Source organism: Heterodontus francisci, chromosome 47 (assembly GCF_036365525.1).
Source record: "Heterodontus francisci isolate sHetFra1 chromosome 47, sHetFra1.hap1, whole genome shotgun sequence".
Lineage (NCBI taxonomy): Eukaryota > Metazoa > Chordata > Chondrichthyes > Heterodontiformes > Heterodontidae > Heterodontus > Heterodontus francisci.
The window spans coordinates 9,593,049-9,613,384 of NC_090417.1; the positions used below are offsets into that span (position 1 = coordinate 9,593,049).

At 43.1% G+C, this 20,336-nt stretch overlaps 1 protein-coding gene across 4 annotated transcripts in view; it reads left to right on the forward strand.

Annotated features, from left to right (window-relative positions):
* The window catches only part of cdca2 (cell division cycle associated 2), a 162,128-nt gene that overhangs the window by 60,093 nt on the left and 81,699 nt on the right, over positions 1–20,336 (forward strand). The gene's annotated exons all lie outside the window — the stretch shown is intronic.

The window sequence follows — 20,336 nt, forward strand, 5'->3', positions numbered from 1 at the left end:
TCAGATGAGAGCATAGTGCTGTCCTTCAGCTAATATCTTTAACTGGCGCCTTGTCTGTCTATTGATGAGGATTATGTTAGTTTTCAAAGAAGAGCGTATGTTGTTCTGTGTCCTAACTAACATTCTTCCCTCAGACAACACCACCAAAAACCTATTTAAGTGGTCTCTTTGCAGTGGGCAAAATGGCTGCCTTTGTTTGCCTGTAATGAAGTCAGTGCATGTCAAGGTACTTCATTGCATGTGAAGGATGACTTAATGTTTACAGCACAGCAACAGGCCAATTGGTCCATGACTCTGTTTTTGCTGCGTACTAGACTCCTCCCACTCTATTCATCCAACTTCCTCAACATATCCCTCTACTCCTTTCTCCTGTTAATCTAGCTTTCCCCTGAAATGTGCCTCTGCTGGCCTCCTCAACCACTCATTGTGTAGCAAGTTCCACATTCTCACCACTCTCTGGTGAGAAGGTTTAGCCTGAATTCTTTATTGGATTTATTGATGACTGTGTATTGTATTTGACCTGGAGTTCTGCTCTCACCTGCAATTGGAAGCATCTTTTCTTTGTCCACCCTATCGAGCCCTTGGATATTATCGTCTGGTAATTGGTGAGAGATGTGATGAGGCAATATGTAATTCAAGTTTTTTTTTTCTCCACAAACTCAAACGATGCATGTACTTATTAACTGCCACCAGATGGCAACATTATACCAGACAATTCATGAAATAGTTGTACAATCAAACTCCAGTAACAAAATAACTAGTAGGGTAATCTATGTGGGTGCAATGTCATAGGATATGAAAATCGGATCCTCAATTTGGACAGGTGTCAAAATAGTAGTTTTTTTTTCTTGTTAGCTAGGGAAAGCTTTTAGCAAGACTGCTGATCCAGGATCAGAATAAATTTGATCTTGTTCAGTTAACGGCAGTTGCCGTCGACAGTAGCATTGTGGACATCTCTTAAAACTTGTTGAAACCCCTCTCGAACAATTCGTTGATGGCGTGAAGTGTTAAAGGTAGCTGTTCAGCTTGCGCTTGGTCATATAAATAGCATTGAGATGTTGAGCTTTTGCTGGTATTGGTTGAGGGAGCAGTGTTGGTCAGACACCTGCTCTTAGAATTTTGGGTCAAACAGATTGTGGCTTAGCTTCTCATTTGAAGGATGCACCTCTGACAGTGTCGCATTGGAGTGACAGACCTAGATTGGGATCTCAAGCCCATAAATTTCTCACTCTTTAAAAACTTAGCTGTCTAGGTTGTCATCACTGTCATGATATTGGCTGTGTTTTTTCAAACTGACAAGTTGGATCACTGTTGACGCAGTAGTTTAGCACTATTTCATGCCTCCACAACAAACCACTTTAACTGCTTTTGTTATGACACGAAGCAACTTTCAACATGCATTGATTCAAAGATGATGGTGTTAATTTGGGCTTATGCAGATGGATAAATAGGCGACATTTAGTTGCCCCAATATTGACAAACTAGAATGACTAGATGTAAAAACAAAAATTGCTGCCAATACTGAGGCGTCAGGCAGTATCTGTGGAGAGAGAAACCTTTCCCAGTTCTGACCCAAGATCATCGACCTGAAATGTTGACAATGTACTTGCTTAAAACATAGTAGAGAGAACAGGCAAGGGTGGGAGTCAAGGAAGAACAACAGGGATGGTTTGTGAAGGGTGGAAGGCAGGAGAGGTTAAATGACATAATGTTGCAAGGCAAAAGGTGATACTACTGGGGCAAGTAAATAAACAAGATATGCTAAGAGGAGATGTACATATGAACAGCGCTATCAACAACTACTTTCTGGAAAGAATTGGGGTACATTGTGTTATGAACGAGGTGGGAGGAGTGCACAGTTTTCCAATCCCACTTCTCCACAGGTCACAGCATATATTTTGCAAATGTTTACCAAGTTACCAATTCTGTCAATCATGTACTCCACTCTTTATCGCAGAATAAAATACTCTGACCAAATTTCTGTAATAAACAACAAAATTATCAGTTTATTATCAAACAAGGCTTATATGGTAACTAGGCAAAGCATAAACACACAGACTGAAAAATGAGTTTCCTTTTTTAAATTTCTCTCGCGCAGTGGAAAAAAAATACAGAATTTCTCTCTATCGAGGTCTGTTAAGAAAAAAAACATTTCAGTCGAATACTTATAATTTTTGATGAAAAAACAGAACATGTGGAAAGAAGTCAGTCCTCCTTTTTGCTCTGGCATCTGGGGTAACTGGGATCTTTTCTAAAGCAGTTCTTTACAAGGGGTGTCGTCAATTAATCTGGCCGGTTATTCCAGCTTCGCTGGAGAGATGCAGCACCAGGGCTTTCAGTCACATACTGGATCTTTGCAAGGTTTCTTCAAGGAGGTAGAAAAAGAGGTGATCGAGGTGATTTTATTTTCCCTGGCAGGCAAAACACCAACTGTTTTCAAAACAGTTCACTGAAAAAAAATATTCAAACCCCAAACAAAGTCAATCTCCTGAATGCCAAAAACCTTGACATGTGGCTTTTCTGTAAATACCTTTCCCAGGTCACCAGATTTTATGTTGTTTACTGAACTTTAAGCACATTATTTCCAGCACAAGTTAGTCATAGAGAGAGACCCAACCGAAACAGGTCCTTCGCCCCTACGATTCTAAGCCGACCATCAATCACCCATTTATACTAATCCTACATTAATCCCATTTTTTTTCCTTTTCACATCCCCGCTTTTCCACAATTCTCCTTCCTATACTAGGGGCAATTTTTACCATGGCCAATTTACATATAAACCTGCAAGTCTTTGGCATGTGGGAGGAAACCAGAGCACCTAGAGAAAACCCACGCGATCACAGGGAGAACTTGCAAGCTCCACACAGGCAGTACCGAGATCCCGGGTCGCTGGAGCTGTGAAGCTGCGGTGCTAGCCACTGTGTGGCCCTAATATTTTCAAACAACATCTCGTGTCCCTTCAGTGAAATTGTTTTTTTTATAAAAATCACACTCGTGAAATCTTTTCAGTTTTAACACAAGTCCTGATAAAAAAATTTAAAAACGGAAGCACTTCTGTAACAATTGAAATAATCAGCATTTGTTGAACTCTGACTCTACAAGGCTGTGAAGTGTCCAATCAAAAGATGAGGTGCTGTTCCTCGAGTTTACAGTAAACTTTGTTGGAACAGTAGAGGAGGCTGGGAGAGTGGAGTGGAGAATTAAAAGGAGTGGTGACCAGAAGCTCAGGGTCATTCTTGCAGACTGACGAGACATGTTCTGCAATGTGGTTCTCCAGTATGGGTTTGGTTTCCCAGTGTTGAAACAGCATCATAAGCAGTGAATGCAGTCATTTCATTACTTCTGCCTTCCATTATGTTATCGACCTAAATTGTGTTCTACACTCCCAGCACCCACATCACCTCGACTTGTGCGTGATGAAAGATCATTGACCTGAAATGTTAACAGTGTGTCTCTCTCTGCGCAGATGCTGTCTGACCTACTGTGCATTTCCAGCATTTTCTGTTTTTATTTCAGATTTCCAGTCACCACAGTAGTTCGCTTTTGTAAGAATCGGCACAGTATTGCCCCTTCACTGAGCTGGAATTATTTTCTAGTTAACATACAGCTCTTGTTCTGAGAGTCACCAATGTGAGAGAATCATATGGTCCATTTGACTGAAAAGAACTTCTGTATGAGTAGTAAGTAAAAGAAACTTTCCCTACGAACTGACCATGTTCCCATTCACATTTATAAGACTATATCCTGCAGTGGCCGTTGGTGTCAAAGTCTCCACCATCGCGGCAGAACTGCAGGTTCTCTCTCCAAGGTTCCCCAGGCACAGAAAATACCGCAGAAGGAAAGCAGGCGGGCACTCTGACGAGTCAATCCATCCTGAACCTGTAACTCGCTGTCTATAGACTAGGAGCAGAGACACACAAAACAGTCCTTTGACTTGCCTGTGGTCGATGACCAAATATCAGGCGGTGCAGACCCTTCAAGGGGTGGAATGTCTTGTGTTCCATGTAGACGTGATAAACATATTCTTATTGGTGCAAAAATCCCATAAGTGCTATTTTTCAAATAAAAATTAGCAAACGTGACAGCTCCAGCCAAAATCCTGAATGTTGCCAAAAAGGATGACGGGAGGCCTCCATTGGATGGGTAGGTGGAATGCCAGGGTGAGTCCAGATGGGGAAGCCAAGGGGGAGGAAGTGGAGAGTGAGTGGCTGGTGTGCAGGAGTAGTTTGTGCAGGAACTCACTCCGCACAGAGTACAATGGTACTACTGGAGTTTCTGAGAGACATCTTGAACTGTGAGGTGGCTGTTTGGCATGCAGACCCAAATCCTCCTTCAATGAGCACTGCTCCATGGGGCAAGATCAGCCAGGACCCCACCAGATGTTTGAGTGACCTCATACAGTTGATGCAATCGGGGTGAAGTGCAACTTGGAACACCTTAATGACTTCAGACTTAACACCAGGACAGTTGAGCTGCCAATAGCTCTGAATAAGTCATGTTTGTTCAACTACCATCCATTATGTGCCTGACTGGTTGCTCTTCGAGCCATGCTTTACTATCTCTGAGGGATGCGGGAGAGGCAACATGCTGTGTCTACTCGTGATACTCCAGCTGTTGAGTGTGCAGCAGGCGAGATAGACAAGCTGGTCTTTTCATGCTTAACACTTTCGTCTGTTGATCTGCAAGCTGATCAGAATGTGGTATGGGCCGCCAGTCCCAGTTCAATCTCATGATTTTAGTGGCAGTTTTACTTGACAATATATTGCTGCTGCCACAGCCTCCTGCATTGTCGCACAGAGAATGGAATTTTAAGACTCCAGATGTGCTCCAGATCAAAAGTGTGCCTGTGGCATCCATCAAAATCAAGTGCAATTGTATATAATGGATTTCCACTTCAATATCTGTGTCCCAGTGCCACAATGAAAGGAACTAAACAGCATTACAGAACTGCAGGATGGTGTAGTCTCATTGCAAGTTGGAAAGTAAAACTAATTTCATGACCTCTCATTGACTTGAGAGTGGAAATCATTGACAACCGGCATCCTGTTCATCCTCCTCCTCAAAACAAAAACTGTTTGCAGACCACACAACAGTATTGGCCAAGGCCTGAAAATTACTCAGTACATCCAGATGCTGTATGACTTGGTTTGTTTCAGGTTAACCTGGTTTACAGTCGAACTTCATCACTGGCACATGGAGCGGAACACTCTGCTGACTATTTCAAATTTGAGTAACGTGGGACATTTCATAGAAAGGATCCTGAATCTTATTTATAATGTTTCCCCAGTCTGAGGAGCAAACAATTATTGACAAATCTCCATGGGGTGGTCAGGACATATTTATCCTTCACCCACATCTGCCTTTTTACTTCTGCAATTGGAATTAAAAGTCAAATTTACCAAAGGAGAAGTCGTTCAGAAATTATGCAGGTAGAACATAACCTGATTGTAATAAAAACAAGAAATGCTGGTTTTTACCACTCAGCAGGTCTGGCAGCATCTGTGAAAAGAGAAGCAGAGTTAACGTTTCGGGTCAATGACCCTTCATCGGAACTGACAAATATTAGAAAAGTCGCAGGTTATAAGCAAGTTTTTGCTTTTATAACCTGATTGTATGTTGCTAAAGTCCTTTTGTCCTGTCAAGGAATGTCAAAAGAATGGAGTGTTGAAATGGTTTTAATTTTTCAAGTTATGGAGCAGGTCACCCAGTGTGATTGGATCCACACCAGCATGATAATGCGGTGGATTTATTATACTGCGTTTTGTGTCTGAGACAATTTCCGATTGGCATCGGCTTATAACTGGTGGAGTAACTGCTGGAGTTTGGTTGGCAATTTGACATATAAACATACTTAAGCTAGTCTCATCACACCACCTGCTACCCCACCGACCTGGGTTTCTTTTACTTATTCATATATATCCAGGAGATATATTTAAATGTTTGCACTGTTCAAAATAAAATTTGAATTGGCACAAGGGTTTCAGTGAAGCGTCATAGCATAAAAGTAGAATTTTGTATTGTGTTTGAAGAGACAGACATTCCTGTTGACATCCTCCTTTTGCCTCCTTGGGTGTTTGCTGCAGTGAAGCTGCCCTCCGCTACCTTGGCCAAATGCCTGTTGCTTTTATTATTTATTCATGGGATTTGTGCATTGCTGGCAACACCAGTATTTATTGCCCCTCTTTAATTGCCCCTGAGAAGGTAGACCCAGGCGAGAACTATTGGTAGGTGATTAAGCAATGGAACATATCAAAGGCAAATTTGTTCCTGTCGTCAACTAATGACCACACTGCACATTTTTCAGTAAGGTCGGGGAGGAATCAATGGATGGTGAGAGGGTGTAGCAATTCTGGCTGGCTTTTTCCCCCATCTTCGCCAAATAGTTAATTATACTGCCATGTCAATGATTGGCTAAATCAGCACAGACTGTGGATGGAACTTTGTTCATCCAACTTTGTTTGTTTTTAATAAAATGAATGTAATTGGCTATCTGTTTGCCAGAATGCACAGTTGGACCAATTATGTTCCGGGTGGGATCTCTCAGCTAAAGAGTGGGCCATGAGTATTTGTTAAGGCATCAGAAATTGTTTCCAGAATATTTCATGTCTTCTGATCCCCTAAGCTAATCACATGGACAACAATCTGACTATGAATGGTCTAAAAAAGGAGTGATTTAAATTCATGCTAATCATCTGATCACCTAATCAAATATAATCCGAACAAAATCAGAGAGTAGTCCAGTGTCAAGCCTTTTGTTGGGAGTTCTAGTAACTTGAGGTGTGAAGGAAATGGCTACTTGGTTGTCCAACTTTGCCATTGCAGTCCCAAGTTCATTCAAACCATCCAGTGAGGGTGTAGGATTTACACAGTGCTTCATAGGTTGCCATTCAAGTGCTGAATGGCAGAAATAAAAGGCTGCAGGAAATGTGCAAACCAGGGATCAAACTACAACTTTTGTGGAATTGACACAATCAGCCCATGATCCTATGAGCTGAATGTCTGTGCTTAAGTTATGTTAATTTTGGTGTTTGCACCGGGACGGGTGAGTTTGGGTGGTCTGTATTTACTTTCACAGTTTCTGCTGGCAATGCAATCACTGATTTATTGAAGTGGATCACTCCATCTCTGACAACACCAAGACAACCAGTGGGATTTAATGTGGTTTTTGGGAGGAATAAGCACCCTCTCTGCTAAAACTATAAAATGGAAGAGTACCATCAGCTACCTAAGTCGTCCTCTGGTACTGCCCTGCAACGTAACAATATTTTGGCTTATGTTCGATGTATGATAGATGCCAGTTTCTCTGTTAGAGCTTCAGTTAACCTAGTAGTTTCCATTCATGATGCACTGATCCACCTGTTTTCTGATAAGTTTAACGTGGGAATTTATTTTTCCGCACTCATAAAGCGAGGGATAGAAATGAAGGTATAAATTAGTATTATGTACTCCCAGGTTCAGTGCAGCATAAGTTGGATGCTAATTGAAGTTAATTTCATCTGCTCTGACAACATGCCTGCAGCTGTGAATTTCAAATATTTTAAAATAACTTACTGAGTGACCCCTCCCCATAGGACTACACTGCATAGTATAGATGTTGTTTCTGACGAGTAGGTAGTAAAAGGAATAATGCAGTAACAAGTCAATCAACACAAACATCTGATGACCTCATGGATACCCATTCACAACAGTATAAACTTCTCAATTTTATGCAACAGCAATCCTATGGCTTCTTTGCCAAACAGTTTAGTAACATTTTTGTGCCTTGATCCACTGCCCACCAGGAACGAGGTTATGACTACCCAAAAGCATTTCACGCTGTTCCTTTGCAAACAGAAGAGACTTGAATTTTATTTAGCCAGGATGAATTCGAGCCTGTGTTGTCGAAGAAAAATCAGTGTCCACCCAGTCATTTCCCCAATTTATGTGTTGGTAACTGTAGGGAAGGCCAAACTGTTCTATTTTCCCCTGCAAACTTTATAAAGATAGCTATAAGATGATGTTCAGCCAATACCTGCAAGGTACATACCCTCAAAAACTACTTTTCAACATCCCAACAGCTATGTAAGAGATGTGCTAAGAATGTTTTGGGAATTTTTTTTTTTGCAACTGAAATCATTGAATTAAAAAATAAGACCTGTTTCCGACAATTGTCAGGAGTGTTCTAGTCTCTGAGACGTGCTCACTGACGTTCACGAGAGACTGTCTAACTCCCTTTGTGACGATGTTGCTGCATTATTACCGAGGATTAATTGGCAAGCAATCACCAAGGCAATCTGTACCCAACTTATTTTTTTATGAGAACCACGAATGGGAGTGTTGACTGTTTTGTCCAATTCCATTTTTTGCTGCAGTGTTGTATTCTCAAGTTGGTGAATGTTATTCCTGATTGGTCATGAGCGTTGTGACAATTCATCAGCCACCTCTCTTCACAAGCTGATTTTGTTCAGTTGATTTGATTCTGCACCAAACACTTGGAGATATTTGTGGGTGGCACAGTGGCGCAGTGGTTAGCACTGCAGCCTCACAGCTCCAGCGACCCGGGTTCAGTACTGGGTAGTGCCTGTGTGGAGTTTGCAAGTTCTCCCTGTGACCGCATGGGTTTCCGCCAGGTGTTCCGGTTTCCTCCTACAGCCAAAGACTTGCAAGGTGATGGGTAAATTGGCCATTGTAAATTGCCCTTCGTGTAGGTAGGAGAATGGTAGGGAATATGGGATTAATGTAGGAGGGGATGTGGTAGGGAATATGGGATTAATGTAGGATTAGTATAAATGGGTGGTTGATGGTTGGCACAGACTCGGTGGGCCGAAGGGCCTGTTTCAGTGCTGTATCTCTCTCTATATTCTCAATTAACATACCGTTGTGGAGTGCCTTGAAATGACCATCAGGTGTCATCACGCCATTCTCAAACAGAGCGTCTAGCTCCAGATGCCTATTTCTTAAAGGCAATATTGAGATCGTTATATCATTTTGACCCCACAATCTTGCTTGTCTGTACTTTATTTACTTGATCAATGCTCCTCTGTTCATTCTAAGCACCCAAAACCCGATACTGAATCCTCTTATATTTTATTTGAACTCTTCTTCGAGTTGAAATTGAGCCCTCCTGCACTGTCTCCTACTTTAACGTATTCTTTTTTAAGACTGCAAAACACTGCAATTACTTAACCTCCCTCTGGCAAGCTACAGAGCATTGAAGCCTGAACTGGTGTCACCTTGGCACTTGGTTTTATCATGTTTTCTTCTACTTCTCTTCAAAGTTTTAGACTTTGGTGTCATCTGCATTGTGGACTCTTCATCCATAGTTTATTAATAAATCATAAAATTGCAAATTTGCTTATTATAATATTGTTCATCAAAAGAAAAGATTTGGAGCTGAAGTGGAGGGGTGTTAGTTACTTTTTTCCACCAATGTGCAATTTCTGTCCAATTACTCTTGTCTATTTGCAACACAGTCTGCCTGCGTCTGAACAATTAAGTGCAGCATTGAGCCAGAAGGTCTAAGACTCCGGGTATGGTTTGCACTGATTTCCGCTGAGACTGTAGTAGGGATGCGACGTGACCCAAACACTTAATGGGTGAGGGAGGAGAAATTGAGTCCATATTCCTACTCCAGCTGTTCGGTGCATGTGTGCAAATAGAACGAAGCAAAGGAAGAAAAAATAGATAAATCATATCTAAAATGGGGGAGAGGGTGGTGAACCAAGTGTTTCTCCAGTTGTTGGACATTATTCTCAGCTTAAGCATATGCACGAAGGTACGTTAGAAAGAATAAACAACAGATGCAAGGAGTCACATGGTGCAATGGCATGTGACATCTGCCACCTCACTTAGAATTGAGGTAAACAGTCTGATAACTCGTGCATCAGGATATTTGTTGTGCTTGACTCTTTTATGTCCTTTTTTTTTATCATTTGGGTGATGCATTAAGTCTGGTCGTGATTAAGCTAGCATATCTTCTATTTGAACCTTTTTTTATGACCTTTTCCCATTATGGAATCAGTTTTAATGTAAAAACAGCAACTTTCCCTGTGCGTATTTTACATAATAAATTATTCCAAAATACTTCAAGAGCAGGGGAGGAGAATTCAGGCACCCAACAGGAATAGAGCCAAGAGTTGGGGAGGTGTTTGAAGGGAAAGTACACTTTCAATTGTGAATGAAATTTAATTGTGGATATAAACTTGGCAGACAAAATCAGTCGTCATGTTGTGCAAAGCAATAAGTAAAAACAGCAAATGCTTGAAATACTCAGCAGCTCTGGCATGACCTCTGCCTCAACTAATGCAAAAGTAAGATGCAACCTTAATTTAAGAACATGATTTTCATTTAATGGCACCCCCCGTTCCCCCCCCCCCGCCCACAAAATGCAGACTGGGGTGGGTTTGGGTTCGACTGCCATGTTTCCCACATGCTCATCTCCATCCAGACTTAATGCTCCAGTGCCTTCAATCGAGTGTAATATTGGGCAGGGTGTAAATGAGGTGTTGGACTCAAACCTGACATGCTCTTGTAACATATTGAAGTTAGAAATGGGGTGATTTGTCTGGAGGATAGTTATTCTGACAATGCAGTGCTCTCTCCTGCACAGGTATGTTAGCCTTTATGATTTGTTTGCAACCTGTGGAGATAATAAGAATAACTGAGAAAATGTGACTTTAAAGTGGGGGTCAGAAGGGAGCAACACCAGTTTCTTTCCAGCAGCAGACAACACAGGTTGAAATTTGATCATCAAAATGATGGACGAGATCTTCTACCTGACTGATTGATCTCACCAGCAAATCTTTAGTTTTCTTTGCACTTCCATGCTGAAGTCACTGACTTCTGCTGTGGTGCACATGGGCAGAATCAGCAGGACAATTGACCAATAGAAGGTGTAAGGTCAGAGCAGAGGCTGTGCAGTCCAGACCCAACATCCTCAGATACACATTTTGCAGCAGCTTGCTGGATAGTTACTAGGAACGGAACGACTGCCCAATTTTGTGTTTCCCTTGTTTGCTCAGCAGTGATGAGGCTGAATGCAGTATCTCAACTGCTGCCCTGTGATCAAAGAACTCAACACAGACCAAGCATGGAACCTGAGCCCTTCTTGGTTTGTCGGGCTGTGAAGCACTGGGCAGTTCAGTCAGCCATTGTGCTGTTGATTGAGTCTTACATTATTTATGTTTCGCAAACAGATTGGATTTAATGAACTTTGGTCCCAAACCTGAATGCAAATATTAACCCTAATGCATGTTTAAATGATGAAGATTTCTCAATAATAACAGACCTTCAAGGAATCTCAAGGCACCTTATTAGTTGCTCAGGTTGCAGCTTGATCCTGCACCCTGTACAGCTCTGGCAACAGGGCTTGAGAGGGCTGTTTTCATTTGCTGTTTTGATCTCATTAGCTAAAATTCTGAGTTTAAACACTACTTACTTATTAAAGTTATTGATCTTCATACAAGACTTAACCTGTGCTTCATGCAGATAATAGAGCTTCGTTAGTGAGCATTAACATATTGTTGAACACTCATCATGTGTTATTAAAATGATGATGACCTGTTATCTAGCACAAATGGAAGGAGACGGAAAGTATTCTTATGCAGAGAAGGTGAAGAACATTCCTGGTGAAAAGGCAATGTAAGAAGCTATGACACTGGTTTCAACAGTAGTATCTAATACAAGTGCTTTAATTGCAATGTAATATCCCAAGTCACTTCACCAGAAGCCAAGTTGAGCATTGAGCATGAATCAGACAATGCTGTTGATGGAAATAAAAACTTTATAAATAGAGGCATCGCATACGAAAGCTAGGGCAGTTAGGGTAAACCTTTTACATGGCATGTTAGGCCTCAGCTGGAGCATTGAATCCACTTCTGGGCATTACTCTTGAGGAAGGATATCGAGATGTTGGCGAGGGGATAGAGGAGATTTACTGGAGTTGAGGAACTTAAGTTATCTGGGTTGAGGGATTTAAGTTATCTGGAGTGACTCGAAAAGTTGGGATTATTATGAAAAGATCAGAGAATGTTAAGGGTAGACCAAGTAGAGGTTTTCAAAATTATGAGGAGTTTTGATTGAGTAGTTTGGGTGAAACGGAGGGTCAGCAACCCAAGGCCACAAATTTAAGGTAATTGGCAAAAGGGCAGGGGGAGGGGTGGCAGTGTTGGTGTGGAACGAAGGAGAATTTCTTTCTCAGGTAGTAAGGAGTTATGATTTGGAATACACTGCCTGAAAGGGGTGGTGGAACTGGATTCAAAAGTGACTAGGAAAAATATTCATATCGTGCTTTTAACATCGTGCAATATCCCAAATCACTTCACAAGACGGCAAGTTGGCCATTGAGCAAGAATTGGCAGAAGGTAGATAGAAATACATGCTTTATAAATAAAGGCATAGAGTACCAAAATCAGGGAAGTTATAGTAAATCTTTTATAAAGCATTAGTTAGGCCTCCGCTGCAGAATCCGACTCTGGGCACCACAGAAAAGGGAACATTTGCAGGGCTCCGGGTAAACAGCAAGCAACATCAAGTGGGTAGCTGGTGAGTCTTTTATTTTTAATTAAGGTTTATTAGTAATGGTGAGGTTATTAATATTGGTAATGTTTTAGTATTGGTAGGGTATATTAATAGTGTTAAGGTGGATTAGTAGTGGTGAAATTTTGTATCAGCAGTAGTTAGGTTATTATTACTATTGGTACGCTTTATTACTATTGGTAGGGTTATTCATATTCGTAGTAGCAGGATTTATTAGTCGCAGTGTTTAGTTGAAGTACCAAGGTTACTATCTAACAGATTGAGAAATGGCAGGGCTGCTCGAACCTCAGGAGTGCACATCCTGTGCTATGTGGGAACTCCAGGATGCTTCTCCGGTCCTGGATAACCATAAGTGCAGGAAGTGTTGTCAGTTGCTGCAGCTTGAGCTCCGAGTTGCGGAACTTGAGCAGCAGCTGGCATCACTACAGTGAGGATGGGATCTTCATGGATAGCACATTTATAGACGTCACACCCTGCAGATTAAGATTATGCCGGGAGATAGGGAATGGGTGACTGCCAGACAGTCAAGAAGAAACAGGCAGGTACTGCAGGAGACTCCTGAGTGCGTCTCACTCTCCAACAGGTATTTAGTTCTGAATACTGAGGAAAGGGATGGTTCATCTGGGGAGTGCAGCCAAGGCTACGGCACCACGGGTGGCTCAATTACACACGGGGGGAACAAGGAAGACTGGAAGAGCGATACTGATAGGAGATTCGATCGGGGAACACATGGACATTTCTGTGGCCACAGACGTGAATCCAGGATGGTGTGTTGCTTCCCTGGTGCCAGGGTCAAGGCCGTTATGGAACGGCTACAGAGCACTCTGAGGGTGAGGGTGAACAGCCAGCAGTTGTGGTCCACATTGGGACCAATGACAGGTAGAAAGAGAGATGTGCTCCTGCAGAGAGTTTACTGAGCGAGGTAAGAAATTAGCAAGCAGGAACTCAAGAGTAGTAATCTCCGGATTACTCCCAGTACCATAGGTAAGTAAATATAGAAGTCGGACAGCGCAGATGAATGTTAACTGAGAAACGGTGCAGGCAGGAGGGCTTTAGATTCTTGGGACTTTGGGAGCGGCTCTGGGGAGCTGGGACCCGATGGGTTGCACCTGCACAGAGCCGGGATTGAGTTGAGCGTGGGAATTTTTGCTCGTGCTGTTGGGGAGGGTTTAAACTAGTTTGGCAGGGTTTGGGTACCTGAGGGTAGACCCAGTTGGGACAAAATCAGAAATTAAAATGGAAGGCAGAAAATTAGTGGATAAGTCTGGAAGGTAGAGTAAACAAAGGTTAGACATTTTTTTTAAAGAGTTAGGTAGTGCTTGGGCATATACTTGAATGAAAGGAGTATAGCAAATAAAGCAGATGAGCTGAGGGCACAGATAGCTATGATATCATACTGCCACGTCTCTATGACAGAAACATGGCTTCAGGAGGGACAGGAATGGCAGCTCAGTGTTCCTGGTTACAGGATTTTCAGATGCGAAAGAAAGGGGGATAAAATGTAAGACGCTAGTTTGGCCTCAGCTGGAGTATTGCGTCCGGTTCTGGGCACCGCACTTTAGGAAAGATTGGAGCGAGTACAGAAAAGATTCACAAGAATGGTTCCAGGCATGAGGAACTTCAGTTCTGAAGATAGATTGGAGAAGTTAGGACTGTTTTCCTTGGAGAAGAGAAGGCTGAGAGGAGATTTGATAGAGTTATTCAGAATCATGAGGGGTCTGGATAGAGTCGATAGGGAGAAACTGTTGCCATTTTTGAAAGGATCGAGAACGAGAGAGCATAGATTTAAAGTAATGGGTAAGAGATGCAAAAGCGACAGGAGGAAAAGCTTTTTTACGCAGCAAGTGGTTCAGGTCTGGAATGTGCCGCCTGACAGTGTGGTGGAGGCAAGTTCAATTGCAGCATTCAGAAGAGAATTAGCATGTTACATGAAAAGGAAGAATGTGCAGGGTTATGGGGAGAAGGCACTGAGTGAATTGCTCATTCGGAGAGCCGGTGCGGACACGATGGGTCAAATGGTCTGCTTCTGCACTGTAACAATTCTGTGAAAAAGGTCGGTGGGGGGGCGGGGGCGAGCAATTTTGGTCACAGAAACAATGACAGCTGTGAGGAGGGATGACATGTTAGAAGGATCAGCAAATGAGGCCATATGGATTGAGCTAAGGAACAAAAAAGGGGCACCGTTTCTCAGTTAACATTCATCTGCGCTGTCCTACTTCTACACACTCCTGGGAGTCTTCTATAGATGCCTAAACCGTCAGAGGGAGATAGAAGAGCAAATATGGAGGCAAATCTCTCAGAAGTGCAAAAACGATAGGACAATAATAGTCGGCGATTTTAACTACCCCAATATTAACTGGGATCGTTTTAGTGTGAAAGGAATTGAGAGAGCAGAATTCTTGAGATTCAGCATTCAGGAGAACATGTTTGGCCGATATAGAGCAAGAAAAGAGGGTGCAGTTTTGGACTTTGTTTTAGGAAAGGAGGTTGGGCAGGTGGAAGGAGTGGCAGTGGGAGAGCATTTTGGTGGTAGTGATCATAATTCCATTTTAACATAATTATGGAAAAGTACAAGGATAGAACAGGAGTTAGAATTCTCAATTGGGGCAAGGCAAATTTTACAAAGCTGAGGAGTGATTTAGCGAAAGTGGACTGGAAATAGCTACTTAAAGGTAAATCAGTGTCAAAGCAGTGGGAGGCATTCAACGGGGAGATTCAAGGGGTTCAGAGTAAACATGTTCTCAAAAGAAAAAGGGACTGCCAAATTTAGAGCTTCCGGATGTCAAGGAGCTTACAGGGTAAGGTAGGGCAGAAAAGGAAAGCTAATGTCTGACACTGAAAACTCAATACTACAGAAAACTGAGAGGGGTATAGAAAGTGGAGTGGTGAAATCAAAAAGGAAATTAGGAAAGGAAAGAGAGGGCATGAAAGAATATTGGCAAGCAAAATCAAGGTGAAGCCAAAGATGTTTATCAATACATTTAAGAGTAAGAGGATAGCTTAGGGAAGAGTAGGGCCCATAAAAGACCAAAAAGGTAACCTATGTGTTGGGGCGGAAGGTGTTGGTATGGTTCTTAATGAATACTTTGTGTCTGTCTTCATAAAAGAGGGGAATGATGCAGATATTGTAGTTGAGGAGGAGTGTGAAGTATTGGATGTGATAAACATGGGGAGAGAGGAAGTGTGAAGGGGATTAGCATCCTTGAAAGTGGATAAATCACCAGGGAAGCTCTACCCCAGGCTGTTAGGGAGCCAGGGAGGAAATAGCGGAAGACCATCATTTTCCAATCCTCACAGGATACAGGTGTGGTGCTAGAAGACTGGAGGACTGATGATGTTGTATCCTTGATTAAAAAGGGAGTGAGGGATAAAGCGAATTACTACAGGCCAGTCAGTCTAACTTCAGGAGTGGGCAAATTATTGGAATCAATCCTGCGAGACAGGATAAGCTGTCACTTAGAAAGGCAGGGATTAATCAAGGAGAGCATAGATTTGTTAAGGGAAGATCGTCTCCGACTAACTTGATTTAATTTTTTGAAGAAGTAACAAGGAGGATTGATGAGGGGCGTGCAGTTGATGTGGTCTACATGGATTTCAGCAAAGCTTTTGACAAGGTCCCACATGGCAGACTGGTTAAAAAAATAAAAGCGTGTGGGATCAAAGGAAATGTGGCAAGTTGGATACAAAATTGGCTTAGCGGCAGGAAACAAAGGGTAATTGTTGACAGGTGTTTTTGTGACTGGAAGGCTGTTTCCAGTGGTGTTCCGCAGGGCTCAGTACAAGGCCCCCTGCTTTTTGTGGCATATATTAACGATTTGGATGTAAATGTAGGGGGCATAATCAAGAAATTTGCAGACGATACGAAAATTAGCTGTGTGGTTGATCGTGAGGAGAATAGCTGTAGACTGCAGGAAGATATCAATGGTCAGGTGGGCAGAAAAGTGGCAAATGGAAAAGTGTGAGGTGATGCATTTGGGGAGGTCAAACAAGACAAAGTAATACACAATGGGAGAATACTGAAAGGTATAGAGGAAGTGAGGGACCTTGGAGTGAATGTCCACAGATCCCTCATGCTGGCAGGACAGGTCGATAAGTTGGTTAAAAAGGCATTTGGAATCCTTTCCTTTATTAGCTGAGGTGTAGGATATAAAAGCAGGGAGGTTATGCTGGAACTATATAAATTATTCGGTAGGCCACAACTTGAGTATTGTGTGCCGTTCTGGTCACCTCATTGCAGAAAGGTTTTAATTGCACTGGAGAGGGTACAGAGGAGATTTATGAGGATGTTGCCGGGACTGGAAAAATGCAGCGATGAGGAAAGATTGGATAGGCTGGGGTTGTTCTCCTTGGACCAGAAGAGGCTGAGGGGAGATCTGATTGAAATGTACAAAATTGTGAGTAGCCTGAATAGAGTGGATAGGAAGGGCATATTTACTTAGCAGAGAGGTCAGTGTTCAGGAACATAGATTTAAAGTGATTGATAGCAAGATTAAAGGGGGGATGAGAGATGATTTTTTTTCCCCAGAGGGTGGTTGGGGTCTGGAACTCGCTGCCTGAAAGCATAGTAGAGGCAGAAACCCTCAGCTCATTTAAAAGGTGTCTGGATATGCACTTCAAATGCCATAACATTCAGGGCTACGGACCAAATGCTGGAAAGTGGGATGAGGCTGGGTGGCTCATTTTTCAGCTGGAGCAGACATGATGGGGCCAGTGGTCTCTTTCTTTGCAGTAAACTTGCCATGATTCTTTCTAAGTTGGATTTATTGCATCGCTCTAACCAAGAGCTGGCAAAGGCACAATGGGTGAAATGGTCTCCATTTTATTGTGCATGATTCTCAGGGAAGTGGTCTGTACCGTTGGTCAGGAAGGAGGCTTTTGAACGTGGAGAGAACCAGTAAATTGGAAGAATTTAAGGGGTTTAAAGACTTAAAACATAGACATGTGAGGGATGAAAGTTTTGTCGCCGAGCAGGTACGGGCACCTGGTAGTTTCCACTCAGAAGCTTGTGTTTCGGTCTGAAATTCTGTTAATGGATGATAAATACCCGGTCGTTCAAGAGAATAGGATGAACAGGTGTTGGGTGTCAATTAGTTAATTGTATTCAATTATCTAGAAATAAAGAAGAGCCAGCCAGCACTGGCTGTGGGTGTTGTTAGAAGATCAGACAAAAGCTCTGTGGAAAGCAATGAACAATCTCCACCAAAGCATCCTAGTCTCGATGTCTTCTTCACAAACAGGCTTGCAGATTTCTCGAACAGCTCGGAGTACATGAGCTGGCATGTAGAGCTGGGGATGGGTCTAGAGTTAGGGTGGGGAAAGGCCATGGAGGGATTTGTAAACCAGATTGAGGGCTGTAGCATCAATACCTGATTCAAACACATACAATGGGAAGCTGGGAGAGTTCGTATTCCAGAAGGACCAATCAAATAGACTGAAGGTTGAGATGAAGAAAACCCTATCTTGTTATTTGATCCAGATCTTGGAGAGATGGGCTTCGAATGAAAGATTGAGCTTGCAATTATATAGCGCCTTTCCCTATCTTAGAACATTCCAAACTGCTTTGCAGCCAACGAAAGACTTATGAAGTGTCGTCAGTGCTGTAACATAGCAAATATGGCATCCAATTTTCCCACAGTAAGTTGCTACTTGACTGGTTGAAACAGTCGTATGTGGCATCCATTTGAAAAAAAATCAAATTTCTTCTTTTGTCATGGTGGTTCTTTATCTTGAAAACAGACGATCAGAACAGTGGAGCATGTGATCTTTATTTCAGCAATAAAGCTTTGCTTTTTCAGATTTACTGCTGCAATATTAGTGTTTCTTCTGCAACTGAGGCATGAAGACAAACAAAACCAGCTCGAGCCAAACCAGGGAGGTTGAAGCTTCCCTGAACCTGCTGACAATTTGTCAGCATAAACCCACATCAACGTTTGTGGTCTGTCGTGAAGAAGCTAAATGAGCCAAATTGCTTTTATCAGTTTCAAACTCACTGTGACTGGCTGGAACAGGGAGTGGCTGGTGAACTGGCATCGGAGTGGAAGCCCGAAGTGTTCAGGCCGCTGTTGAAGTTTCCGGGCGGCGGGCAGGCAATTAAGCTTGTAAACAAGCCAACTTACTGCAATTTTGAGGAGCCTTTTAAATTTTACCGTGGGCGCCTGGGAAACACAGCTTCAAAGTCTCACCAGCAAAAAGGATGGCTGAGTTCAGCGGCAGCTCAGTGTTAGCTGGAGGTGCAATTCATTGGTAGAAGCAGCAGTGCAACACATAGAAGGTGAGAAGCAGTGAAGCACAGAAGAGAAAAACTGGAGATTCTGCAAAGTGGGTGCACACATTGGAGACAGAAAACTGGAAGGGTCCCTTGGAGGAGCAATTCATGTATTCAGAGTTAGGGGTTGATGGGCCTTGAGACGAGAGAACTTCAAATAACAATGGGTCGTGTACACTCAGATTTTGAGACCGCCAATGAGTAGGACAATGACAGCTGGAGTGGGGCTGCAACATCCAGAGGAGAAGCGGGCTCAGGAAGGTGAAAGGGGATCCAGAAGAGCAGGGCGCAGGAAGAGCCACGCAACAAGGCTCATGGCTGCAGAAGGTGCTAGCCAGCTGAAAGGATGCACTGACAAAGGCTTTGCTTCCTGGAGATAGCGGAGCATCAGTGTCGACAACGACTGTGTCTGTCCAGGGAACTGAGCATGGAGATCTGAGCTATGACAGAGGAGGATCTGAGTTTAATGGGATGCAGTGGCCACCCATTGTCTGTGCCAGTGAAGGTTGCTGTGGTGCTGAACTTTTACACCTTAGGGTCATTCCAGGAATCCTCTGGAGACATATGTGGGATATCCATATGCGGCCCAAAGCTGTACCAAGCTGGTCACAGGTGCCATATACAAGAAGGCCGGCCAGTACATACACTTTTGTACCAATTTGTCCAGTCAGGCTGAGAAGTCTCTCGGATTTGGGGTCATTGCTGGATTCCCCCAGGTGCAGGAGGTAATGGACAGCACGCACGTGGCCAGCAAGGCTCCCACAGAGCAGCTAGGAGCCTTTGTCAACAGGAAGGGTTTCTATTAACTCAATGTATAACTGGTTTGTGACCATCGCAAATGGATCCTTCAGGTCTGTGCAAGGTTCCCAGAAAACTGTCCCGACTCTATTCTGAGACAGTACCAGAAGCCCCAGCTTTTCAGGTTGCCGAGCGCCTTCGTGGATGGGTACTGGATGACAAGGGCTATGCACTGAAGACTTAGTTCCTGACGCCTGTGTGGAACTCCGCACAGAGGCAGCGGATCCCTACAACTACTGCCACACGTCAACGAGGGCAACCATTGAACAGGCTCTCGACCTTCTGAAAATGGGTCACATGCCTAGCTAGATCTGGAGGAGCCCTGCAATACGTCCCAGCAAGGGTCTGCATATTGTATAGCGTGCTGTGCTCTGCACAATCTGGTGCTGTGGAAGGGTGAAGCTTTAGACAGTGATGACCTCCTTGAGCGTGCTGTCATGCAGGAAGATTTGGAGGGGCCTGCAGACCAGGCTGAAAATGACAATCTACCCGAGGGACCGCTGTCAGTGCACAAATAAATACATGCCAGGGAGTAACGCAAGTCACTCACACAGACACATTTCTCCTCAGCCTCCCTTCAGCATTCATGTAAACAATTCACTTTTTGCCCTCCTAAAGCCTTGTTGGCCTTTCCTTGAATGCCTTTACCATCTCAGTCAGCCCATCATTACATCAAGTCTAGGCATTTATTACACATTGACCCAATGCAGTCCAGACCTTTGCATGATCTCCTTCTCAGGAGCTCACCAGCTGTTAA